At 39.0% G+C, this 27,697-nt stretch overlaps 1 long non-coding RNA gene across 2 annotated transcripts in view; it reads right to left on the bottom strand.

Moving 5' to 3' along the window:
* Positions 1-25,754, bottom strand: part of LOC129656132 (uncharacterized) — an 80,246-nt gene extending 54,492 nt beyond the window's left edge. For both annotated transcript variants that reach the window (XR_008716210.1, XR_008716211.1), the window contains exons 1-2: positions 24,761-25,754; positions 19,932-20,123 (exon numbers count right to left, since the gene is read on the bottom strand). This is a non-coding gene — a long non-coding RNA (uncharacterized LOC129656132). The remainder of the gene's footprint in view (positions 1-19,931; positions 20,124-24,760) is intronic.
* Positions 25,755-27,697: the final 1,943 nt, after the last annotated feature.

The raw sequence follows: 27,697 nt of genomic DNA, 5'->3' as shown, positions 1-27,697 counted from the left end.
CTTCCATTGCAATGGGCCTCTGAAGAACCTGTCAGCCTTGAAGTGGCAGAGGAGTTAGCAGCCTTTGGGGCAGCCCTCAACTAATAATGGAGGGTGTCCAGTGGATAAATGCACATATTTATTTCAATTCATGTGTTACAAAAATCTTTGAGAAAATCATGTTTTCCTTGTTGGTTGCTGACAAAGGAAGAGAGCTTCTGAAAGTGTTCCAGGAACTAAGAAATATCCAGGACCGTGGCTTAAAAACCTGTTGCTATAGAACTTATGTCCTTTTGGAACTCTGGAAAGGTCGTATATCTTCCAGGGAGTGTCACGTTTGGTTTTTCATGCAGTTACTGTTCTTTGCCTTAATAAATGCTGCCTCTGTAAGCCTCCTTTAAAATATAAGAGATACCCCTCTTTGTCTAACAGCTATAAAAGCTTATCAGCACCTTAGTAACCTTTACAGGTTTATTTCTGTTTAAATCACTTAATCTGATTTACATTAGTCTTTTTAAAAGAAGCAATATTTTCTTGCTGTATACACCCTTTGAAATTGATATGGTTTAAATCTTCCCATACAGGCATCTCTGAACAGTGACTTTTCCCCCTTAGTTGCCAACAGACTGTGGAGATACCAATAATAACAAAAGAAAACACAGGCTTCCCTGTGTCGACGTCACCTTAAAATCCCATAACTCTGTGTGGCTAAAATAAAAAAAAATATGAAAGGAATACCATATATGCTATTAGTATAAAAGTGAACTGCAGAAAAAAAAATCCTTAGATATCTACACTGCTACATTGAGACTTGTATTTAGAGGTTCCTTACAGTTTTCATGCTGGTTGATGGAATTCAACTCACCATGCCTTTGTATTTCTTGAGTTATTTAAATTACATTTTAATACAGATAACAGGAATGATGAGGATTTCAAGAAGTGAAATGGTATCTCCTGAATGTTTACTATCTACTGTGAAGTATGATACACACTTTACATGCAACTCACTTCTTCCTCAAATCAACCTAATGAGATTGGTATTATCTCAACCTTATCCCAATCTTTTAAATGATAAATCAAGACTCAGGGAGATTAAGTAATGTTCCTCAAAGTTACATACTAGTAAATACATATCCATTCAAGGCAAATCTGTTCGACTGCCTTGAAATGACAAACTAGGCCCCTTCTTCTGCTTCCTCATTTCTCACCCTCTCCTGTCTGTTCATCCATATTACTCCACTTATTCTTTGTACAGACCCACCTTGAATACCTCTTCTGCACTAGATTCTGGCTTACAGGCTTTCGGTAGATTCAAAATGCAACCACTGGTTAAAGCCACAGAGTTACAATAAATCTAAAAGGTTATCTAAGTAGCTTAAAATTAAAATTTGAAGTTAAAAACAATTGCTCCTTGGAAGAATAGCTATGACAAACCTAGATAGTGTATTAAAAAGCAGAGACATCACATTGCTGACAAATGTCCTTATTGTCAAGTCTATATGGTTTTTCCAGTAGTCATGGACTGATGTGAGAGTTGGACCATAAAGAAGGCTGAGCACAGAAGAATTGATGCTTTCAAATTGTGGTGCTGGAGATCTTCAGAGTCCCTTGGACAACAAGGAGATCAAACCAGTCAATCCTAAAGGAAATTAACCCTGAACAGTCATTGGAAGGACTCACACTGAATGCGCCAATACTTTGACTACCTGATAGGAAGAGCCAACCCATTAGAAAAGACCCTGATGCTGGCAAAGATTGGGGGAAAGAGGGGAAGGAGGTGTTAGAGGATAAGATGGTTAGATGGCATCACTGACTCAATAGACATGAGTTTGAGCAAACTCTGGGAGATATGGAAGGACAGGAAAGCCTGGCATACTACGGTTCATGGGGTCACAAAGAGTCAGACATGACTTAGCCACTGAACAACAACAAAAAAGTAGTTTAAACTTCCTCTAGATACAAGAGTAGGAAGCTAGGTGGAGGTGGGAGGCATGCACCTACAACGTTCCAAACACTTTTAGCTCCACTTGAAAACCTTCTATGATCAGAATTTAGGTTCTTTCAAGGTAGTCTATTCTTCAAATCTTAGTTTTAATCTTTTTTTTAAGTGTCTGTTGTAACTAGATTTCATCACACATTCTCTCTCCACTAGAGGAGCCTGCAGGGAGAAAGTTAACCTTTCTCCAGGAGAACAAGTAGCCAGACAGCTTTGGCTCTTGCTTCGCTGGATAGAACAGACTGGGAAGGGTCAAATCTGGGTATCTTGATCAATTTCCAAATCAGTGTCAGTCTCTTCTGTAAAAATTGAGAACTGATGTTTAGAAATTCTCATCTTTCAGCAGATTTCCCAAATCAGTTGGGAGGATATCTCTCCCTCTACCCCTCCCTCCTCTTCCTTACCTCCTCTTTTTTTTCTTTGTTATCATCAAAAAATGATATAAATTTCCTATCCAACTATTTGGCTCCCTATTTGACCCATTGTTTCTTTAAGGGATTTTTAAATGTGAAGAGTTCTTTGCTCTTGGAGCCTCTGCTGCAGCACCAACTCCACTGAAGGTAACTCTATGCATTCTGATTTATTAAAATTCAATCAGTGAGAGTTAATGAATTCCTAAGGGCAGGAGATCAATCATGTTCTATTTATATTTAATTAATTTCATGTTGCCTCACTTGTCTTTTATAACTACTTTAAAGCATTTGATAAAAGTATACTTGTGAATACATTCTTATCTTAAAATAACTTTTAATTTTTAAATGAATTTTACTATACCTAATTCATAAAAATCTTCATTTTCTAGAACTTTTAGGACATATTCAGTAAATCTCTTATTGATAAAAATCTCATGAAATCACAGATTTCATGCCTCACAAATTCCTTCATTTCATTCAAGGGAGACTTGATTCCATACTTTTTTCTTTTTCTTTTTGGTCATGAATGAAACTCAATTGTAACAATTTATTGCATGTGCTTGTTTATCTGTTTGTCTCTCTTTCCAGACCATGTGCTCCTTGTGCTTAGCAGAATCCATGGTACACACAGTAGGTGTTGTAATAATGTGTTGTTTTGTTTGAAAGACTGGCTGAGTGAGTGAATCTAAGAGGCTGTAAAACTAGAAAAGTACAGAATGCACAAGACATATCAGAGGGAGACTGGCTGGTTACACATGGAGCAAAGGGATATGGCAGATGAACGAGGTTATGACACAACATGATTAAATACTGAGTAAAATGAAAGGATGATATAATGTATGCAACTGGGCATTAAGATATTGATAGAGAAGGAAAGAGGGGCTAGGTTGGAAGAAGAAAAAACGTTTTCAGGGAAGTGGGTGGATAGAGAGGGAAAATTGGGAGACCAGAATTAGGGTAGGGAAAACTCATCTCTTTCAGAGGCTGGTATAATAACATGGACATAAGTTCTTCTATTATGGAAGACTCAGATCTCCCTTTGGTGGCCAGGCCAGTTATTAATTTTTCCTTCAAAAAAAAAGTAGGGAGAGGGATTCCCTGGTGGCTTAGTGGTAAAGAATTGGCCTGCCAATGCAAAAGACACAAGTTGAATCCCTAATCTGGGAAGATTGCACACACCGCAGAGCAGCTAAGCCCATGCACCGCAGCTATTGAACCTGTAGAGCTCTAGAGCCCGGGAACTGCAACCACTGAGCCCATGTGCTGCAGCTACTGAAGCCTGCACAACCCATAGGCCATGCCCTGCAACAAGAGAAGCCACTGCTCTGAGAAGCCCATGCACCGCAACTTGAGAAAAGCCTGCACAGAAACAAAGACCGGCACAGCCAAATAATTAAATAACTATTATTATTTTAAAAAGGAGGGAGACCATTTAGGGAAGAGGTCAACAAATTTTTTCTATTGAGTAATTATTTTCAGCTTTGCAGGCTATACAGTCTCTATAGAGAATTCTCAACTCTGTAGAAAATTCTCAATTCTGCTCCTGTGAAAACAGCCATAGACTATATGTAAGTGGTCCAATTTAATTTTATCTAGAGAATCAGATATTGGGCTGGATTTTGCCTGGAGGCATAATTTTCTAACTCCTGACCTGGGGCTCACAGATTATAGTCAGTATTGGTCAGTCCTCGGTTTACTCTGTTGTGTTTTCATGGCTTGTGCAATAAATTGGCTTAATGTGAAATTAAGGCCTCTCTGCTCAGAACAAACACACAACTTAGCTTGCTTACTAATAAACTCCTTAATAGTAAACAGTCTAACTGAAAGGAAAAAAAGCACAATGTGAGAGTTGTGAGTTAGGTTTATTTGGGGCAAAATGAAGATTATAGCCTGGGAGACAGCATTTCAGAAAGTTGTGAGAAACTGTTCCAAAGAGGTAGGGGAGTTATATATGTGATTTTGGTGAAGTACACGCAATTAAGGGTACATTTTTGCAGAAGGTTGCTGCCAGTCTGGTGACTGTGATTCACAAGAAGTAGACATCACCAGAAAAGATTTTATTTATGAGAAGATGCAAGAATTGGGCTCCTAAAATCTTCTCCTGAAAGTATCTATCTGAAGACCTGTTCTGCCAGTTTTTCCCAGAGCAGAGCAGGGCCTCATTCCTGATCTCCACTCTGAACTCCTTTCAGGGGGTGTTGAAGCTACAGTGGCACATAATTTAATCCTTGTAGAGGTCATTTGACAAGTGCCAATTTGTAAGGAACAAAATAAAATCTGTTATTTTCTATTAGCTACAAACCATTTCACTATTCGAAAGTTAATACAATATTTGGAATGCACTCTTAAAATATACCTATCAAGCAGTTGAGAATTTCAAATGATCTATTTTAATCCTTTTGTTGTCCAAAGGGGAAGAGACAAAGAGGAAATGATTGCTTCAGACATGTGAACTGGGGGAAGTGGTGGACATGAGGTGATAGGTGAACAGGCTAGCTGAAGAAGAAAATCAAGTTTGTTCTCCTCATCGTTTGACTTAAAATCAGTACAGTTTGTCTCAAATTAATCATAAATTATTTCTTACGGGGGCATTTTTGTTAGCAATGACTATTAATGTTCTATGGCTTTGTTTTGCAAGATTTCTGAAAAAGCATTTTTTTTGTTTAAATATGATTGATCACATAAAAAAGGAGTCTCAGTGGGTTCTAACTGTGGTGCTATTCATTCCTTAGGATAAAAATTCATATTACTAGAGAGGTAGTATTCTGATCACAATGGCACTGTAAGTTTATATATAAAACTGTCTCTTCCCAACTATAAATGTATGGCAATAGCATCTATAATATATATATATAGGATCATTGTTATTCTGGAAAAGAAGATAAACATCTTATTGACAAAAAATTTAAAAGACAGAAATTGCAATTAGGGAGACTGAAGCTGGAGATCTGCTACATTATAGGATGAAAACAGAAAGAGGCAGCTGAGAGCTCCACCTCAGGAGCTGAGGAAATAAAACGAGTCAGCATCATTCTCAGGGGCTATAGCCTATAATGTACTGCTTGGTAGCATGGCAAGAGGAAGCAGAGACAGCTCGATAGGGCTCAAGTCATATACTGACTTTGATACTAGATCAGTTTTAACTCCCAGAATGGTAATTCTGAGCCGTCAGTACAAATCCTGTTTTTTGACTGGGGACCTGAGTAACCCTAATACAGTCAACTATAAAAAGACTAGACATGATATAGTGAGTGCAAAGAGGAATAGAAAGGAAAAATGATAAAATACAATTGTGAATTTGATCTTGCAACTAAAATTTCATGAATGAAAACTCACAATAGTCAACAGATTTACTAAATGATGAAATTGTTTATTTGCTAAGTCATGTTTGACTCTTTTGCAACCCCATAAACTGTAGTTTGCCAGGCTCCTCTGTTCATGGAATTTTCCAGGCAAGAATACTGGAGTGGTTGCCATTTCCTTCTCCAGGGGATCCTCCCAACCCCGGGATGGAACTCTTGTCTCCTGCCTTGGCAGGTGGATTCTTTACCACTGAGCCACCTGGAAAGTCCAAATGATAAGATTACTAAGATTATAATCTTTTGAACATGGCATTATATGGTAGATGGTCAAAATCCTCAAAGAAACAAAGTAAAAATATATGCATAGAGAAACCAGATATTATAAACAAAAATAGATGAGGATGAGTCATGGGTAAGAGATGATGTTTTTTAAAATAAAGCGATTTAGGAAGTAAAAATGTAATCATTGAAAGAAACTCAGTAGATTGAACACAACCAAGGAAGAATGAGTGAACTAGTGGAAAGATCTGAGAACTTGACTTAGAATTCAGGAGAGGTAGATAAAGTATAAAAGGAATGGTAAGAGATAGAGAGTGGAGTGAGAAGCCCAACCTACTTGTAATAGGAGTTTCAGAATTAGAAAAAAAGAGTAGCAGAAAGGTAATATTTTAAGAGTTAATGAAGGACTTAGTGTTTTTCTGAACTGAAAATTTATCATCAGAAAAGCGCCACAAGCTGAAATTCAAAAATAAAAATAAATCCATATCCAGAGTAACAAAATGTAGACAATAAGGGTAGGAGTTCTTAAATGCTAATGGGGGAAAAAGACATTACCTACATAGTGGTGAAAATTAAGCTGAGAGCAGACTTCACAGAAGTAACAATAGATATTATGAGTTGACAGAGAGGGAAAATAATTTTCAAAATATAGCTCTGTAACTAGCTAAACTATTGTTCAAAGTAAAGGCAAAATACCATTTTTAGGTACTAGGATTAAGTGAATTCATCCCCCATGTATAATAGCTGAGTGAAGATCTAATCAAGTAGTAAACCAGTAAATTAGGGAAGATATTATCAAAATAGGGATATAAATTAACTACTGATGCCAATATTAGTATTGTGTATGTACTTAGTCACTCAGTCATATCCAACTCTTTGTGACCCCATGGACTGTAGCCCGCCAGGCTCCACTGTTCATGGGGATTCTCTAGGCAAGAATACTGGAGTGAACTACCATGCCCTCCTGCAGGGGATCTTCCCAGCCCAGGGATCGAACCCATGTCTCCCACATCACAGGTGGATTCTTTACTGACTGAGCCACCAGGGAAGCCAGTAACCAACAATTATCTTAAAACTAATGAAAAGTACAAGATCCAAGAGAAACAGAGGGCTAGTGTTTGGAGGGTAAAATAGACTTTGTTAGAAAAATATGAAATAAAATAGGATTGTTAAAAATTTTAATATTGACACTAAAAGAATAGAAATACAAGTATAATTCTAAATTGGCAGAGAGAAAAAAGAGGGAGTGAGAATAAATGTTATCAAATAATAGGCTGGAAGTGAAAGGGACAAAGGAAGAAATACGGAGAAAAGAAAACACAGAAGAATGTAACATAAATGAGCCTAAATAATTCAGTAATCACAATGTTAGTTGATTAAATACACCAAGTATCAATAAAAATAGGGTGATCAAATTGCATATTAAAAACATTTTCAGGGCTTCCCTGGTGGTCTAGTGGTTAACAATCTGCCTGCCATTGCAGGGAACACAGGTTCAATCCCTGGTCCAGGAAGATCCCTGCACAGGGCAACTGAGTACATACACTCAACTACTGAAGACCGCACACCCTAGAGCCTGTGCTCCTCAACAAGAGAAGCCACCACAATAAGAAGCCCACTCGCTGAAACAAAGACCCAGTGCAGCCAAAAATAAATAAATCTTTTTTTAAAAAAAGCTCCAACTTAAAAGAAATACGTGCAACATCTAGATTTACCAATGTATCATTAGAGACAGTGGTTTGGAGGAAGGTAAAGTAAAGCAGGTGTGTGATTTTGGTGTCGCTTTTGTTATTTAGCATTTAGATAACTTCGATGTGACTTGCTTACACAGGAAAACCAAGAATAATAAAAGCAGCTGATACCACTGCATTTGTCTGCACATTACTATGCAACTATGCTTTTCAGGGGATTTCAAATGAGAAGCACTTCAGCTTAAATCCTGATTGTGTCATTCGATTTTGTGACACATAACAAGTAAGGTTTCTGAGATTGTTTTCTCATCTGTAACATTTTATAAAATCCTACTTCACAGGATTAAAAGTGGATGTAAGTTTAAAGTGTTTATTAAGGTTCAATATACGTTAGACCCCTTTTTCTGTTTTCCCGTTACTCTTTAATGTGTTCTATTTGGGGCTAAGATAAAGCTAAACATTTGACTTGATTTAAAGCTTCAATAAAGAAGTAAACCTAGAGGCAGCAAAGGCTCATTAAATATCAGTCTACATATGTAGATGGTGTTTGCTTGGAAGCACTATAGGAAGCTCAATGATATCTAAGAAAGAGGGGTTTCCAGCTTGCACGTGCTGTAAATCATAAATTGTGCACAGGAAATGAAACACAGGATTAGTGTGTTGAAATTACATAGAACAATGTCTCCCATTGTTCTATGAATATGGAAGTAGTGAAGTGAAAGTCATTCAGTCGTGTCTGACTCTTTGCGACCCCATGGACTATACAGTCCATGGAATTCTCCAGGCCAGAATCCTGGAGTGGGTAGCCCTTCCCTTCTCCAGGGGATCTTCCCAACCCAGGGATCGAATCTAGGTCTCCAGCTTTGGAGGTGGATTCTTCACCAGCTGAGCTACAAGAGAAGCCCTAATGAATACCTGGGGAGCTTGTTAAAATGCAGATTCTAATTCAGTAGACCTGGGTGGAACCTGAGATTTTTCACATGGTTTCAATACTGATCACTGTAGACCACAATTGGAGTTCTAAGGACATACATGTTGAGAGAAGGACAAACTTTATAATCTGAATCTTCACTAAAAACACAATGTGCTTTCTTCCACATTTCAGGTAGCTTTCTAGGAAAGCAAACAAGAGATTGTTTCTGCTGGGTTTATAGAGCAGGAATAAACATAGTAAGTAAGTAAGTAAAGTCGCTCCATCGTGTCTGACTCTTTGCGACCCCATGGACTGTAGCCTATTAGGCTCCTCTGTCCATGGGATTTTATAGGCAAGAATACTGGAGTGGGTTGCCATTTCCTTCTCCAGGAGATAAACATAATTTGTATTGATATATATTCTTCTTAGTTTGATATTGGAAGTGAGATAGTAACTATATAAATAGAAATTGATCAAAAAAAGTTGTTAGTGAAGAGAGAATTCTGAATGCAGCCACCTCAAAGTTCTCCCTTTGTGCCAACTTCACTGTCAAATTTCCAAGTCTAAGTGTTTCACCTGAAAAATAAATGGATTTCAAAGCACTTTCATGCCATGACTCTCAGTGGGGTTTTAGAACACATATAAGAGTACCCTTTGGAACCAGATATAGTACATTCAATTGTTAGGGTTGGATTCAGATAATTTAGTCATGTTTACTTAGGCAACATTCTCTTCCCAAATACTTCTTTCTTCTGGGATCTGAATAAGCCTCTTAGACCCTTGGGCTCAATTTCCCTGTCTGTTATCACACTAATTATTTTTTTTTAAAGAAACACTTAAAACTGTTCAATGCTAAGTTCCTAGATTTATGGATTCAATAAAAAACAGTGCCTCTTCAATTTTTCAGGGCTTGTGCTGATTTATATGGGCTTTGCTGACACAAAAATTAGATTAAAATTTTTTATTGAATCTTGTCTGAAATGCTTAGACTTGAAGGGAGACTTCAAGAGAGAAAATTCACTTTACTGGATTTGGCTTTAGGAAAACCGAATATAAGCACCAATAAGGTTACTGGTTTATGTCTGGATGTATCTCAGTCCACCCCGCCTATCAGGGGAAGAGATTTCTTCTCTCATTCATAATTTCACCAGAATTAAGTATTCTACTTCATATTTCAAAGTGTGGCAGCCTGATTACCATCTGTGTAGTCAGGGGTTTGAAATTTTCCAGGATCCCAGCAGTTGAACAGATCTCTTTCTGACCAACTCAATGAAAGAATTATCAGGAGACTTCTTTAGTGCCTTTGGAAGAACTTGTTTGTCAGAGCTCAACATTCAAATTTCTGGGTGGCAGCTTCCTGCAGCTCTAATCATAGACTTTTTCTCCTTGGTCACGATTTTCTTCATTTGAGCTCATTTTGGTCCCTAGAAGTCCAGTAGTGTTTTATGCACTCGGATGAACATTGAATCAGGAGGACAATTAAATGGCTGAGAACAATGAACTCAGGGAACTCTGCCTTTCTTCTTTGTTTAAATCCAGGAATTCTTCTAGCCCCTGCTCTCAGAATGATCAAAACCCTTTGGTTTTCACCCCCCAGTTACAGGCTACCAGCAAAGTGTGGAATTGGTTTCATTACCTTGTGAGATTGCTGGTGACAGTGACTCATGCAGGGATGGTTATTTGTTTCCTGTGATTTTCCTGCCATGCAGGTGGTTGGTTATATAAAAAAAATTTTTTAAGAAGTTATTTTCAGATATGTCCTGAAATAATATCACCTCTGTTGGGTTGCTTAAGGTAATAGGAAACTGAAGGATGAGGGATAGGGGACTTGGTCTTGCATCAGTGGTAGTAGAAAGGTGCTGAAATGACAATGTTAGAATAGCTACAAACAGAATGCAATGCTATCATTGCTTATGGCCACAAAAATTAAACACTGCAATAAAATAATTATATATTGGGTGAATTGGTAGACTGTGGTAGTTTTATTAGTATGATTTTGAAAATTTTAATAAAGAATTTATTATGAAAATAATGAAGCAGAAATTTTGATACCTATATTTTTGCTTTTGCCATGATGCTCCCTATCCCATCCCCTACTCCAGGAGGAAACGCCCGTGGTGTTTCAATTCTCTCATCCAGAAGAGTGAAGACTAGATCTGGGGGAAATTTATTTTTGACAGGTAAATTATATGTAGTATTTTTGAGGTGGGCTTCCTGGTGGCTCAGTGATAAAGAATCTGCCTGCCAATGCAAGAGATGTGGGATCAACCTTTGGGTTGGGAAGATCCCCTGGAGAAGGATATGGCAACCCAGTCTAGTATTCTTGCTGGGAAATTCCATGGACAGAGGCTCCTGGTGGGCTAAAGTCCATGGGGTCACAAAAGAGACATGACTTAGCAACTAAACAACAACCAATTTTTGAGGTGTAGGTTATAAATGAATCTTAACTATTAAAAGATTGCCAGAATATTTGCATATCCATACTACCAGGGAGTTTGAAATATTAAAAAATAAATATCCATTCCCACCTGTCAAATACAAAAGCTTTTCGTCTTGACACAAGTTAAAAGCCTCATTATATTTTCCAAACGTATTTAGTAAACACATGTTGAGCTCAGTTGTCCCTATGAATTTAATCAATCAATAAATTCTCCTTTTGAATTGTGATTTCTCAGAACTTAACCAGTGAGGCACTGTAGGAAGGCAAACTTCTGGATCAAGCTCTTCAGATCCTATTATGCTAAGATCTCTCTCTCTCCACCCAGACTGCAAGCCTAGGCAACCACCCAGGGTTCTATGTGAGGGGCTGGGAGGCCGTTAGGAGTCAAGGAACAGCTTTCTCCTGGTCACGGTGCTGGCACTCTTCTGAGAACAACAGGGCACTCCCTGGCGGCTGCTGATAGCCTGTCTGCTGTTTTTCAAAGCTAATCTTTCTTTCAGTTCATTTTTACATTTATATTTTATTACCATGTAAAGCTACAAATATCAGAAGAGGTAAAGATTTACTCAGAGAGGATATTACTGAGTTAATCTCATGAGATATCACAACACCCATACTTTCATTTTTCAGCCGTTATCAACTGGGTTATTTCATATTAATCAAGGAAGATATGATTTTGCTGAAGAACCAACTGGTGTTGCTATTAGTTTTTCCTGTGTGTGGTTCTGTCATCTTTTCTTCTATGGTAGGAGAATTTCTTCAGACTCAGTCAGAATAAGATCTAGAAAAAGGTGACATGATCTATATCCTTAATTTAGAACTTGTTTCTAATGATTGATTATCTGCATTAAAGGTAAAGTTTTTAATGTTTTCACTTTAAATACAGCTCAGGCAGCATTTCTAATGCACATCTTTTCCATTAAGCATTTAACGTTACACTTTTTATTTATCTCTTGAGACAAAAAACCCATTAGTTTATAAAAGAAAATGGATAATTTTTTTGACTGAGTTTGAATGTTGCTAGAATGGGACTAAATTTGGATACGTCCGGGGATTTTAGGTGAGGGACAAGGTAGTTGTGCTCATTTAAATAATCATTGGGTCAGATTTCCAGAGAACATCTTACCTATACGAGAAAATTATTTCACTTATAGTAAGAGCATAGGGGAAGTGAGCTTTACACTCAGTGAAAGTTTCAAATCTACACTGATGAGCAACAAATAAATTATTCTGTAGACCAGGTTAAGACAAATACTTTGTTTTCACTTTGTCCTTATGATTTTTAAACCAGATTGTGGCATACCATACAAGTTGTACTTAAGAGAACAGGAAAGAAGACACCTTTATTGATTTAATCCCTCAATTGATATTCACTAAGTGCTTGCTACATCCCAGGAACTGTGCTAAGCCAGTTGGTTTCAGCTCATCTTGGTTACTGCCTGACAACCATCTAACATCATCCTGACCTTCCTCCTCACTGCTAATCTACAACTACCAGGTCCCAGGCCCTGACAAATGTCTCTGGGACTAGTTTATTTGTCCTAGTTGTGATCATCTGTGAGATTTTTGCTTGCACTAGTCCTGCGTCATACTGCTTCTCTTTCTAGAGAACCATCCCTCTGATCCACCCAGGAACCCAAGTGTTACATGTGGAAACGGTGCTCTGGCAATGGCTGTGCTCATTCCTCTTGGGAAGAGGATTGTACATTTCTGGTGTAGTTGCTCTGCTTCCACAGGGCATAATGGGACCTGTGATTCATCTGAACCCTCACCACAATGAACTAACAATGGATTCCTTCTAAAACTTTTTTTTCTGACATAAGTACTTTACAATTGTTGAATGACATTTTCACTGTTACAAAATGGTCTAAATGAAATGGGACTAGAGATGAAGGATTACTTTAAGGCACTTAGGGGAAGAAAGAAGGTGTTTTCCCTGAAACAATTTGCTTTTCAAGGCTACCAGAGACCATCTTCGCCTTGAAATGCCTTGAGTAAAAATGGGCACTAAGCAGGAAAGGATTCCAAGATTTTTCCCTAAATTCCTAAATTTTTTTGACCAGTTGGTTGGCAGGGCTCAGAGCAGTGTGAGCTAGCTAAGTTGCCAAAATGGATACTTTTTTCTAGAAAATAGCAAATATTTGCGAATTCTTAGAAATCCTTACAGCATTTATTAGATTGAAAAACAAGATTATAACTCACATTTTTTAAATTTTCAGTCTGGTCTGTGAAAACTGGGGAGAATTTGAAACTAGACTGTAAGATCTCAATTATTTGTAGCTGATGATAGTCTGAGATAAGAAAAAACAAATTGAAGATAAATTTTACTCTCTAGCAGGCTAAAGTCTTGTGTGTTGGAGAAAATTTAAACAAAATTTAAAATTTTGTTTTAAAATTAAAACAAAATGATTTCTCTTCCCAGAAAAATTCTCTACAATGGTTAGTAGAAAACTTATTTGAATAAGCATGAAACCGTAATATGATCCACATCCCAGGCAATCTGTTAAGAGATAACAAAGACAGGAGGGATCAAGATGGCAGTAGGGGAGGATGTGGGGCTCACCTCCCCAACACAAATGCATCCAAAGCACACCTACATATGAAACAATTCTCAAGGGAAACTGGAAACTGGCAGAAGAACTCGTAGACAACCAAAGCTTCAAGAAAGATTTCCACATAACTGGATAGGATGGAGAAAAGTCATGGGATTGGGAGGGCTTTGAAAGGAAGGAAAGGCCCATATGGATCACCTTCACCCTGGGGAGCAAGCAGGTTGAGCTGGGTGTCCCGGTCCTGGAGGCCTCCATAGAGAAGACCAGTCCCTCTGGCTGCTGGGAGACCTGCTGGGACAGGGAGAAGGGCTGGAGAATCTAGTCCCCACTTGTGAATAGCTCACGGTGCTGGTCTGCCAACCACAAGGACAGAGAGCTCTGTACTGACAGCAGCTAGCTCACTGTGCTCCCCAGCCTGAGTGCAGCAAACACCCTGGACCTGCTTATTCCACACCGGAACTTGGTGTGAGCTCTAGGAGAGCTGGGTTTGGGGAAAAAAACTCCATCTAGGGACACAGGCAGGTTGGGGGTCTGGGATGTGGTCCAGGTGAAACAGTGGCTGTCAGGGTTAGCACTAGCTCAAACCAACACCACAGGGGAAGCCCACACTGATGATGGCAGCAGAGCTGCTTGAATCCCTGTGGCCACAAAGCCCCAGCCTGGATAACACACCGGTCTCACTCACTCCATATCACAGCTGTGCACTGGATCTGGGAGGACCACAACAGGGGAAGAGACACAACCTTGTGCTATGTCTGAGCTGAGCCATGAATTCCTACACAGGCGGCACATCAGACCAGTGTGAGTACATGAGCCTCACTTCAGCGCTCCCGTCCTTTGGGGCAAAGCACGCACTCAAGGGAAACAGAGCCTGCTCAAGCTCAACCCTCAGGCTTCTGCTCCAGCAACTGGAGAGCAGACCCTGCCTCCGATAGGGTGGTGACAGCCCCTGAGCAGAAAGGAAGTCCAGCCTCTCACTCTGCACAGGCTTTAGATCCCCTAACACCACCAGCCACCCTAACAAGGTGATGGCATTCAGCATACCCTGAGGAAAGATGTGGCTGGTGTTCATATCAAAACAAGCCTTCAAAAAAAAAAAAAAAAAAAAAGCCCTCACACCAAAGGCACAGTCCACATAGAGACACTGCCACATGAAAACACTCCCTCAAGACCACAATGGATAAGGGTTTCTCCTATATTCACAGAACAGAGAAAGTTAAGTGAAGAGGCAGAGAAACTATTCCCAATTAAGACAGCCAGGGAAGACCCCCTGAAAGACAAAACAGATCAGTCTATACTAGACAATGAGATCAAAATGGAGATTATAAAAATGCTAACTGAATTAAGATTATCAATATAAAAGCAGATCAACGTTAACAAGAAACTAGAAAGTATTAAAGATGACCCAATCAAAAATAATTCAATTTCTGAGATAAAAAAGCAATCTGGAAGCAATGAACAGCTGCCTAAATGATGCAGAAGAGTGTACAAGTGATTTGAAAGATAGAATAATGGAGATCACCAAATTAGAATAGCACTCAGAAAAAAAAGAAAAAGAAAGCAACATATGAGACCTATGGGAATAAAACATGCCAACTTATATATAATAGGGTTTCCAGAAGGAGAACAGAGAGAGAGAGAAGAGAATAAAACAATTTTTATTTCGTTTAAAGAAATTGTGGGATGCCCCTGGTGTTACAGTGGATAAGAATCCACCTGCCAATGCAGAGGACATGGGTTCAATCCCTGGTCTGGGAATATTCCACATGCTGCAGAGCAACTAAGCCACTGTACCACAACTACTGAGTCTGCAATCTAGAGCCGGTGAGCCATGACTACTGAAGCCCAAATGCCTAGAAACCATGCATCACAACAAATAGCAGCCCAGTAGAACTGCTCTACAGAACTAGAGAAAGCCTGTGCACAGCAACGAAGACCCAACACAAACCAAAAAAACAAATAATTTAAAAAAATGATTTAAAACAGATATTATGGGTGAGAACTTCCCAAACCTAATAAGGAAACAGATGCAACCCCATGGACTGTAGCCCACCAGGCTCCTCTGTCCATGGGGTACTCTAGGCAACAATACTGGAATGGGTTGCCATGCCCTCTTCCAGAGGATCTTTCTGACCCAGAATTGGAACCCACAGCCTTTTGCATTGCAATCAGATTCCTCACTGTCTGAGCCACCTCAGAAAGCACAGGGGTGCCCAAACAAAATGAGCTCAGAGCCAAACCAAGACATATCACAGTTAAAATGGCAAAATTTAAAGATAAAGACAGGATTCTAAAGGCAGCAAGAGAAAACAAGAGTTAGTTACAAGGAAACACCCCATAAGGCTGTTAGCTGATTTCTCTGCAGAAAGTTTGAATATATCATGCAACTCCCTTCTGACTTTTAAAGTTCTGAAGGGGAAAAGCCAGGAACCTGAGATAGTCTACCTATCTGGTAGACCATCATTTGGAATAGAAGGAGAAAGAATTTCTCAAGATAAGCAAAAACTAAAAGAATTAAAAACATTGAAATGTATTCTTATGTATAATGGCATATATGTAGTTATAGCTGCTTTAACAATTTTGGTTTTTAATCTACATAGTGGCTTGCTTAAGTGATATTTCAGTTCAGTTCAGTTCAGTCACTCAGTTGTGTCCCACTCTGTGTGAACCCATGAATTGCAGCAAGCCAGGCCTCCCTGTCCATCACCAACTCCCAGAGTTCACCCAGACTCACATCCATCAAGTCAGTGATGCCATCCAGCCATCTCATCTTCTGTCATCCCCTTCTCCTCCTGCCCCCAATCCCTCCCAGCATCAGAGTCTTTTCCAATGAGTCAACTCTTCGCATGAGGTGGCCAAAGTACTGGAGTTTCAGCTTTAGCATCATTACTTCCAAAGAAATCCCAGGGCTGATCTCCTTCAGAATGGACTGGTTGGATTTCCCTGCAGTCCAAGGGACTCTCATGAGTCTTCTCCAACACCACAGTTCAAAAGCATCAATTCTTCGGTACTCAGCCTTCTTCACAGTCCAACTCTCACATCCGTACATGACCACAGGAAAAACCATAGCCTTGACTAGATGGACCTTTTTTGGCAAAGTAATGTCTCTGCTTTTGAATATGCTGTCTAGTTTGGACATAACTTTCCTTCCAAGGAGTGTCTTTTAATTTCATGGCTGCAATCACCATCTGCAGTGATTTTGGAGCCCAGAAAAATAAAGTCTGACACTGTTTCCACTGTTTCTCCATCTATTTCCCATGAAGTGATGGGACCAGATGCCATGATCTTCGTTTTCTGAATGTTGAGCTTTAAGCCCACTTTTTCACTCTCCACTTTCACTTTCGAGAGGCTTTTTAGTTCCTCTTCACTTTCTGCCATAAGGGTGGTGTCATCTGCGTATCTGAGGTTATTGATATTTCTCCTGACAATCTTGATTCCAGCTTGTGTTTCTTCCAGTCCAGCGTTTCTCATGATGTACTCTGCATATAAGTTAAATAAGCAGGGTGACAATATACAGCCTTGATGTACTCCTTTTCCTATTTGGAACCAGTCTGTTGTTCCATGTCCAGTTCTAACTGTTGCTTCCTGACCTGCATACTAATCCTTCCTATATATTTACCTTTCATATTGGTATTTTTCCCTTTTCTGTAAATTCTTGCTTCTTTTCAATTTAGAAAAAAAAAAAACCTTCAACCTTTCTTTTAAACAGTTTACATGTTTAAACCCTTCAACATTATAATGTATAATGGCAATATGTACAAACATATCAATTATTTTAAAAGTTAATGTTGAAGGGTTTAAACATTTAAAATGTTCAAAAGAAATGTCGAAGGGTTTTTTTTTTTTCTAAATTGAACAGAAAAATTTACAGAAAAGGGAAAAATCCCAATATGAAAGGTAAATATATAGGAAGGATTAAAGATCACTTAAGCAAGCCAGTATGTAGATTAAAAACCAAAATTGTTAAAGCAACTATAACTACAATACGTATTAAAAGGATAGGCAACAAAGATGAAAAATTGGACATCAAAGAACACAAAATGTGGGGGAGGGCAGTAAGAACGATGTGTGTTAGTCGGTCAGTCATGTCTGACTCTTTGCGACCCCATGGACTGTAGCTTGCCAGGCTCCTCTAACCATGGGATTTCCCAGGCAAGAAAACTGGAGTGGATTGCTATTTCCTTTTCCAGAGGATCTTCCCAACTCAGGGATCAAACCCAGGTCTCCTGCATTGCAGGCAGATTCTTTATCATCTGAAGCACCAGGGAAGCCCCATATAGATCTTCTAGAATGTGTTTGAACTTAAATGATTATCGGTTTAAAGCAAGTTGAAGTAGTTATGGCTCAACATACATGAATACCAGGGTAACCACAAATAAAAAGCCTACAATTGATTCATAAAAACCCAAAATGAAAGGAACTCAAGCATACTGCAGAAGAAAATCAAACTACAGCATAAAAACAAAACCAAAGATCTACAAAAATAGAAAACAAAAAGTAAAATGGCAATAAGTATAAACCTATCAACAATTATTTTAAATGTTAATGGATTAAATGCTCTGATCAAAGGTAGAGTGGTCAATAATTAAAAAAAAAAAAAGAACCATCAATATGATGCCTACAGGAGATTCACTTCAGGGTGAAAGATGCAGAGACTGAAAGTGAGGAAATGGAAAAGATCTCAGGCAAATGGAAATGACAATAAAGCAGAGGGTAGCAATACTCACACCAGACAAAACAGACTTCGAAGCAAATGCTATAACAAAAGACAAAGAAGGTGTTATATGATGAAGGGATCAATATAAGAAGAGGATATTATACTCATTAACATACATGCCAAACAGGAATATACAGTTGAAATAAAACAGTCTTTTCACCAAGAGGTGCTGGGAAAGTTGGACAGGTGCATGTAAATCAATGAACTTAGAATACATCCTCACACCAAACACAAAAATAAACTCCAAATGGCTTAAGATGTAAACATAAGACATGGCACCATAAAATTCCTAGAAGATATCATAGGCAAAACAATCTCTAACATAAATCATACCAATGTTTCTTAGGTCAGTCCCCCAAGGCAATAGAAATAAAAACAAAAATAAAATAACAGGACCTAATCAAACTTACGAGCTTTTGCACAGAAAAGAAAATCATAAATGAAAAGACAACCTACAGAATAGGAGAAAACAAGTGCAAACAGCCAAGCTGTGACTGACAAGGACAATTTCCAAAATATATGAACAGCTCACACAACTCAATAACAATCATAAAAAAAAAAAAGAATCAAAATACACAAAAGATCTAAATAGAAATTTCTTCAAAGACATACAGATGGCCATGAGGCACATTAAAAGATCAAAACCACAATGAGGTATCACTTCACAACTGTCAGGATGGCTGTCATCAAAAAGTCTACAACTGGAGAGGGTGTGAATAAAAGGACATTTTTGTACACTGTTGGTGGGAATTTAAATTGGTGTAGCCACTATGGAAAGTTGGTGGGAATGTACATAATGGTACAGCATGGATTTTCCTTAAAAAAAACAAACTGAAAATAGAACTACTATAAGATCCAGCAATTCCACTTCTGGGTACATATCCAGAAAAAATAAGAACACTAAATCAAAAAGATACATGCACTCCAGTGTTCATAACAGCACTATTTACAATAGCCAAGACATGGAAGCAACCCAAGTAAAAACAGATGACTTGCTTAAGAAGGTGTGGTACATACAGACAATGGAATATTAGTCAAGCTAGTTAGTGTTAGTCACTCAGTTATGTCTGACTTTTTGCAATTCCACAGACTGTAGCCCACCAGGCTCCTCTGTCCGTGGATTTCTTCAGGCAAGAATACTGGAGTTGGTAGCCATTCCCTTTTCCAGGGGTTTTCCCTGACCCAGGGATCAAACCCAGGTCTCCTGCATTGCAGGCAGATTCTTTACTGTCTGAGCAACCAGGGAAGCCCCACAATGTAATATTATTCAACCATAAAAAAGAATGACATATTGCTATTTGCATCATCATGGATAAGCTTAGAGAATATCATACTTAGTGAAATAAGTCAGACAGAGAAAGACAAATACTGTATAATATCACTCATATGTGAAATCTTTAAAAACAACATGAATGTATACACAGAACAGAAACAGACTCACAGACACACAAAATAAATTTATGGTTACCAAACAGGAAGAGGGGGTGACAATGAATTACGAGTACGGGATTAACAGATACAAAATACTATTCATAAGACAGATAAGCAATAAGGATTTGCTGTATAGCAGAGAGAATTATACCCAGTATTTGTAACAACCTAAAACAGAACATGGGCTTCCCAGGTGGTGCTAGTGGTAAAGAACCTACCTGCAACGCAGGAGACATTAGAGATGGGGTTTCAATTCTGGGTCAGAAGACTCTCCTGGAGGAGGACACAGCAAACAGTATTCTTGCCTGGAGAATCCCATGGACAGAGGAGCCTGGCATGCTACAGTCCATAGGGTCACAGAGTAGGACACAACTGAAGCGACTTAGCATGCACGTACAAAACAATATAATCTGCAAAAAAAAAAAAAAGAAAAAGTGATTTGCTATGCTGTACACATGAAAGTAACACAATATTGTAAATTAACTATGTGTGAAAATCGCTCAGTCATAGCTGATTCTTTGCGACCCCATGGACGATACAGTCTATGGAATTCTCTAGGCCAGCATACTGGAGTGGGTAGACTTTCCCTTCTCCAGGGGATCTTCCAAATGCAGAGATCAAACCCAGGTCTCCTTCATCACAGGCAGATTCTTTACTATCTGAGCCACAAGGGAAGCCCATACTTCAATTAAAAAAAAGATTTCAAAGGAGAAAGAAATCTCATCCCTTTAAACAGCCAAGCAGATTAACTCATTATGTACATGTTTCAAGATGAATAACAAGTAAGTAAGTAAAGGACTCATTTGTCACAAACAGTTCATCCTAACTTTACCTGGTAACTGGGGAGACAGTATGTATTAGCTAATTGGATTTATCTAGAGAAAAAGCAAACCTCATATCTTTATAACAGGAGGCAATTTTGCAACTTAGAGCAAAGTGTCCACTGAATTTAGGCTCCTATCTTGCCACAGATTCTGGAAGCTAGGGCTACTATCTCTCCTGATGTTTGTACTTCAAAGAGATGGTTCTCTAGTTTCTTCAGAAAGACATGCCTAGGTCAGAAAAGTGACAAGAGGCCAGTTGACAAAAGATCTATCTAGTCTTAAAAATGATTTATATGTATTTCAAAGAGATAAGAAAGCGAATGCTCTGCGAAAAGGGAGGAGAGAGAAGTCTCTTTCCCCGTTTTCAACAGGGAGAATTAAGCTTCTTATTTTTAATTTATATTTGTTTTTACATGTGCAACTCTGTGGGAAAAAAAATCATTATTTGGTTTCACAATTGTCTGCTAATAAGATCTGTAATGTAAATGTTTACCTCTGGGTATTGAGACCATGTGCAATATTTATAACTTTAACTCGGATAAATGTATCCTGTGAGCTGAGTTCCTGAGAAATTTGAGATGGCTTCTGCAGCCATCCTCCTCCCCCATGCTCTAAGAGAATGGAGTTTAAGAGATCAGGAATCTGGCTTATGTAATTTTGCATGTGCCATGACCCGTGGTCGCAATTCAGTGGCACGTCCAACTTTTGAGCTCCTTAGTTAATTTATATAGAGTTAATAATTCCCTCCCGGCCTTCCTTTTAATTCAGTTCCTATTGATACAGATATTCTTACTGTGTCCACACAATTCCCTTCTTACTCCTATTTACAACAATGGCTCTTAACACTGAATAGATATTACACTCATCAATGGACCATTTATAAAATAACAATGTCCAAGAACTCATGTTTTTAAGAGATTTCAATTCAGTTGACTTGTTATAGGGCCCAGGCATCAAAATTTTAGATATGTGCTGTGCAGTTTGAGTTTAGAACCACTGATCCAGTACAAATGCTTGGTCCAATAAGCCATTCACCAAAAATACTAATTACCCTCTCTCTGTAAGATGGTCCCTTGCTCATCCATTTAGAATGGTGGAGACTTCCACTTCACTGGCTCTTTTTATAACGGAGGAACATCTTTTGCAGGAAACCACATTATCACGACCACCATCATTTCCACCTCCAATAACTGTAAGCTACCTATGTGAATTGTTAGTACCGTGCACATTCTGGCATGCAACAACATCTAATAAATCTTTATCCAATGGATGAGGAATGCCTAGTGTCTTGCTGTATCTCACTGCTCGCTGAACCCAGGGTAGGCAAGGTGTGAGCTGAGAAGCTGGAAGATAACTGAAGGAGTTGTAGGAACTAGACATGTTTATTCTCTACCTGCGGGTGTGGCGGCTGTAGCAGCAGCAGACACGCTGTATTCTCTTATGGTTAACCCAATATAACACACCCTCAGCGGCTTTTCAGGTGGAGCTTACATACGTTTACACAACAAAAGTGGCCCAAGGCCAAGCGAGTACATCCTGAGGCGCATGCACCGTGCTATCAGTGATCTCACCTGTTATATAACCATGTATTTACAAAACATGGGGCAAGAGCGAGAGGCTGGGGGGTGAGAGAGCCTGACCACCGCCATCTTGGCTAATTTGCTCTTTCCCTACATCTACTAATTAATTAGTATGTGAGGCTTAAAGAGACAGAACTTGGAGCTCTTGTATGTAAACAGAGTCTCTTCTAAAATTCTAATTCCAACTCCAGGGGTGTAGGATCATAGTAAAATTCAAGTACATGATTATTTTCTGATAAGAGTAATTAAGGTGTGATCATGGTAAGATGTTAAGCTTTAAAATGGGGGTGAGGACTCAAAGCCAGAGACATTTGAACAGTAATTAATTCCTGGATTTTTAAACACTTCAGTTGTAAGATATCTATAAAGTATTCTGCTATAGACTATCTCTCCATTGAGAAAAAATAATACCCAGAAGCTTTGAAGAAATATCACTATTTCTCTTCTGGGGTAGGACAGTAGTAGAGAGGAAAATAAATAAAGGAGGAAAACTGGGCAAAAATAATGTTTTTAGGGTTGAAGAGAAGAAGGGAAAAGTGTTGGACGACAGGAGGAAATTGACTGAGTGGGCCTCTCCCGATCAAGACAAGGAAGTTACAAAAGGAGTAGTTTCTTTACACACAAGCATAATATTTTACTAGCCTAAAAGACAGCTAACAATAATTTTGGAGAGCTTCCTATCCTCTTTAACATATATCTTGTATCTTTGGTAAATGTGCTTCCTGGTGTTTTCCTCCCCCTCTGTAGTCCTGCATGGTCTTCAGCGGACAAGAATATGTATAAAATATAATACACACACACGCACACACATTTGGAGGGCAACTATTTAACCAGGAGTTCACCTAAGTTTAGCAAACCTTTCCCCAAATGTTCTACATTCAGAAAACAGCTCCTAGCCAGGAGCTGTTTTCTGAACCTGAAAAGCTGTGTGCTAAAACCTCTTGCATATTAACATATGAAAGGCTCGAGAAACCTGAAATCATGAAATCTGTTGAACTTTAACTCAGCATTCTCCAAAGTTAGGAAAGCAAGGAACTCGTTACAATAACTTCCCTGCAGAGATGCTTGCTGCTGCTGCTGCTGCTAAATCGCTTCGGTCGTGTCCGACTCTGTGCGACCCCATAGACGGCAGCCCACCAGGCTCCGCCGCCCCTGGGATTCTCCAGGCAAGAACACTGGAGTGGGTTGCCGTTTCCTTCTCCAATGCATGAAAGTGAAAAGTGAAAGTGAAGTCCCCGCAGAGCTAGACATCTGTATTACATCCTTTGAAGGATACTGTGTTAAGTCTTTTTACCTGTGTTGCATTTTCTATCTTGTTACTTTAGTTCCATTACTGTGGGCCTTTATTCATCTGTATTACCAAAGACCTAAGAAAATTTTGGAAAATAGGTGATAAAAAGAGGAAAGGGAAGCTACTAGAAGGTGAGAGAGATTCAGAACCAAGATGGTGTTAGATCAGGGACTAAATCAAGCTGGTCAAAGGCTTTTCATATGAATACGCAATTTAGGGAAAAGAATAAGGGAATAGGCTGTCTGGATTCCTGTGTGTGATTTTACGATTTCTACTAGATGCAGTCTTGGAGAAGAAAATGGCACCCCACTCCAGTACTTTTGCCTGGAAAATTCCATGGATGGAGGAGCCTGGTGGGCTGCAGTCTATGGGGTTGTGAAGAGTCGGATACGAATAAGCAACTCACACACACATACTAGATGCAGTCTAGTCTTTAGACAATACAGTCTATTCAAAAGAACTGGGATGAAAGTGAGCTGAGCTTGAGATTAAAAAAAAATGTTAAAATAGAGAAAGAAAAGAATCCTTCTTTATGACGATTTCAGAAAAATTGTTCGTATTCCTCTCTTGAACATGGTTATGATCCACATTTCATTAAAAAAGAAATCCTGTTCACTAATACTGTTGTTCAATCTCTCTGCTACCTCATTACCAGCTATAAAATTTATCATAACCCAAATTCAGCTAACTAGATTCCTCTGGCTACAACTAAAGAGCCTTTCTTCATTATTCCACGCTTAGAAAAATAAATGTCAACAAAAGAAGCTAATAGGAAGGATTTATGAGATGTGCAATAATTCCAGCAGCATGACTTTGATTTCCAAAATGCTCTCACATTGAGCATCTAATTTGGTACAGACTAGGCAACTATAATTATCTTAGTTTCCAGATGATGACAGTTAAATGATTTGCCCAAGATCACACTGCTAGGAGAGCCTGAACTTTGGCTCATTTCTTCTGACTCTGAATCTATTTTCATCCCAATACATTTAACAGCTTACTGGCCCTTTGATTTCACAAATAACCCACACTTAAAGTTCACAGAAAAATGATTAGTTAACAGCTAACAATTTTTAAGAAGTTACTATGTTGTGGGCCCCGTTTTGAGTCTTTACACAAACTATCTTATTTCATGTTCACAAAATTCCTACAGAGAAAACGGTATTGCTATCTTCTTTTCACCAGTGAGGAACCAAGGTTTGGAGAGGTTAATGGGCCTGGAATATAGACTCAGGTCTTTTACACACTGGAGCTCACTCATGTGCTAAAGCTGTTTGTTTTAGTTTTCTATTGCTATTGGAACAAAATATCACAGACTCAGTAGTTTAAAGCAACACAAAGTTTTATCTTACCATTGTTCTAGAAGTAAGAAGTTCAACAGGAGCCTCACTGGGCTAAAATGAAGGTGTCCGTGGGGTCGCATTCCTGCTGGAAGTTCTTGGGGAGAAGTGACTTCTTTGCCTTCTCCAGCTCTGAGAATCTGGTCAGGTCACATTTGTTGGCTCCTAGCGTCTTCCCCTGGAGAAGGCAATGGCACCCCACTCCAGTACTCTTGCCTGGAAAATCCCTTGGACGGAGAAGCCTGGTAGGCTGCAGTCCATGGGGTCGTCAAGAGTCGGATACGACTGAGCCACTTCACTTTCACTTTTCACTTCCCTGCATTGGAGAAGGAAATGGCAACCCGCTCCAGTGTTCTTCCCTGGAGAATCCCAGGGACGGGGGAGCCTGATGGGCTGCCCTCTATGGGGTCGCCCAGAGTCGGACACGACTGAAGCGACTTAGCAGCAACAGCAGCAGCGTCTTCCCCATTTTGAAAGCCTGCAGCGTTCTCTAAGGCGCCTTGCCAGCTTTCGCTAAGAACGTTTGTAATTACTTGGAGTATACCTGGGTAACTGAGAAGACTCTCTCTAAAGGTCTGCTGAGTAACAATATTAATTCCACGTGCAACTTTCCCTTCACTCTGTAACTTAACATTTTCAAGACTTGGACATCTTTGGAGAACGTTACTCTGCCAACCACCCTGTTCTGTTTTCACAGAAAGGAAGATTCAGTGAGGTTTGGAATGCAGTAATACATTTAATCAGGTAGAAAATGCCACCAGAAGGTGTTTAAAAGACTTCAAAAAATAAATATGTAAACAAAAATAACGATAAATAATGAAGAACTTTGAAAACATGAATTTTTAATAAAACAACTGGATTTGCATAATACTGTGAACTTTGCTGCATGCTTCCACACACATCTGATGCCTATAGATCACCTACGAGGTAAATAGGTAAGACGACAGTTAATTAACCCTCTTTCCTTCCTACTTTTTTGCTTTTTCTTTTTATCTTGCCTTGTTTAACAATTTTTCCCCCCAAAATAAATTATACTGTGTAGGCCTAGCCTAGTAAAAATGATAACTATATCCTAAAATAAATGCATTAAAAATGTCCACAGCTTTCTATTATTTTTTAGCTTAGTCTTCAAGGAACACTGTGGGAGGATTCTGAATATTATTTGCAGATGGCAGGCCTTGAAACTGGTTTATCTCATCAACAAAAGGAAAAACAATCAAGGAGACATTGTTAGGAGAAGTAAGAGTGAAGTTGGTAAAAGGCAGGCATTTATTCATTGAGAAATCATATGGAACACTTACCGTATGCCAGGCACTGTTCTAGGCTCTAGGCAAACAGTAATGAATCAAATAGCCAAGAAGCCCTGTCTAGGGGGCATAGACATCAATTTCTAAGAGATAGATAGTGAACAACTAAACAAGTCTGTATATAATATTTAGCAGTGGAAAATGCTGAAAAGTCTGAGAAGAGTCAGTCAGGGTGGTAGTTGCTGTTTTCTACAGGGTGGCCAAAGAAGACCTCCCTGATAAGTTACTATTAAGAACAGAGACTGAAAGGAAGTATTAATAAGAGACAGAACCATGTGAATATATGACTACTAGTGTTTCTGAAAGAGGGAACAGCAAGTGCAAAGGCCTTGAGGTAGGCATATTCTTGACAAATTGAAAGAAGAGCAATTTTTTTTTTTCCTCAGCATTATTAAGGTACAATATGAAAAGGCAAAAAGATAGGACGCTGAAAGATGAACTGCCAGGTCAGTAGGTGCCCAATATGCTACTGGAGATCAATGGAGAAATAACTCAGACAGAATGAAGGGATGGAGGCAAAGCAAAACAACACTCAGTTGTGGATGGAACTGGTGATATAAGCAAGGTTTGATGCTGTAAAGAGCAATATTGCATAGGAACCTGGAATGTTAGGTCCATGAATCAAGACAAATTGGAAGTGGTCAAATAGGAGATGACAAGAGTGAATGTTGACATTCTAGGAATCAGCAAACTAAAACGGACTGGAATGGATGAATTTAACTCAGATGACCATTATATCTACTACTGCAGGCAGGAATCCCTTAGAAGAAATGGAGTAGCCATTATAGTCAACAAAAGAGTCCGAAATGCAGTACTTGGATGCAATCTCAAAAATGACAGAATGATCTCTGTTCATTTCCAAGGCAAACCATTCAGTATCATGGTAATCCAAGACTATGCTCTGACCAGAAATGCTGAAGAAGCTGAAGTTAAACAGTTCTATGAAGACCTACAAGACATTCTAGAACTAACACCCCCAAAAAGTGTCCTTTTCATTATAGGGGACTGGAATGCAAAAGTAGGAAGTCAAAAAACACCTGGAATAACAGGGAAATTTAGCCTTGGAATACGAAATGAAGCAGGGCAAAGGCTAATAGAGTTCTGCCAAGAGAATGCTCTGGTCATAGCAAATACCTTCTTCCAACAACACAAAAGAAGACTCTACATGGACATCAACAGATGGTTGACACCAAAATCAGATTGATTATATTCTTTGCAGCCAAAGATAGAGAAGCTCTGTAGAGTCAGCAAAAACAAGACCGGGAGCTGACTGTGGCTCAGATCATGAACTCCTTATTGCCAAATTCAGACTGAAATTGAAGAAAGTGGAGAAAACCACTAGACCATTCAGGTATGACCTAAATCAAATCCCTTATGACTATACAGTGGAAGTGAGAAATAGATTTAAGGGACTAGATCTGACAGACAAAGTGCTTGATGAACTATGGACGGAGGTTCGTGACATTGTACAGAAGACAGGAATCAAGACCATCCCCAAGAAAAAGAAAAGCAAAAAACAAAATGGTTGTCTGAGGAGGCCTTAAAATAGCTGTGAAAAGGAGGAAAGCGAAAAGCAAAAGAGAAAAGGAAAGAAATACCCACGTGAATGCAGAATTCCAAAGAATAGCAAGGAGAGATAAGA

The sequence above is a fragment of the Bubalus kerabau genome, chromosome 6 (assembly GCF_029407905.1).
Source record: "Bubalus kerabau isolate K-KA32 ecotype Philippines breed swamp buffalo chromosome 6, PCC_UOA_SB_1v2, whole genome shotgun sequence".
NCBI classification, from domain to species: Eukaryota; Metazoa; Chordata; class Mammalia; order Artiodactyla; family Bovidae; genus Bubalus; species Bubalus kerabau.
The sequence above is the reverse complement of the archived record's forward strand: the minus strand, read 5'-3'. Positions and strand labels throughout refer to the sequence as shown.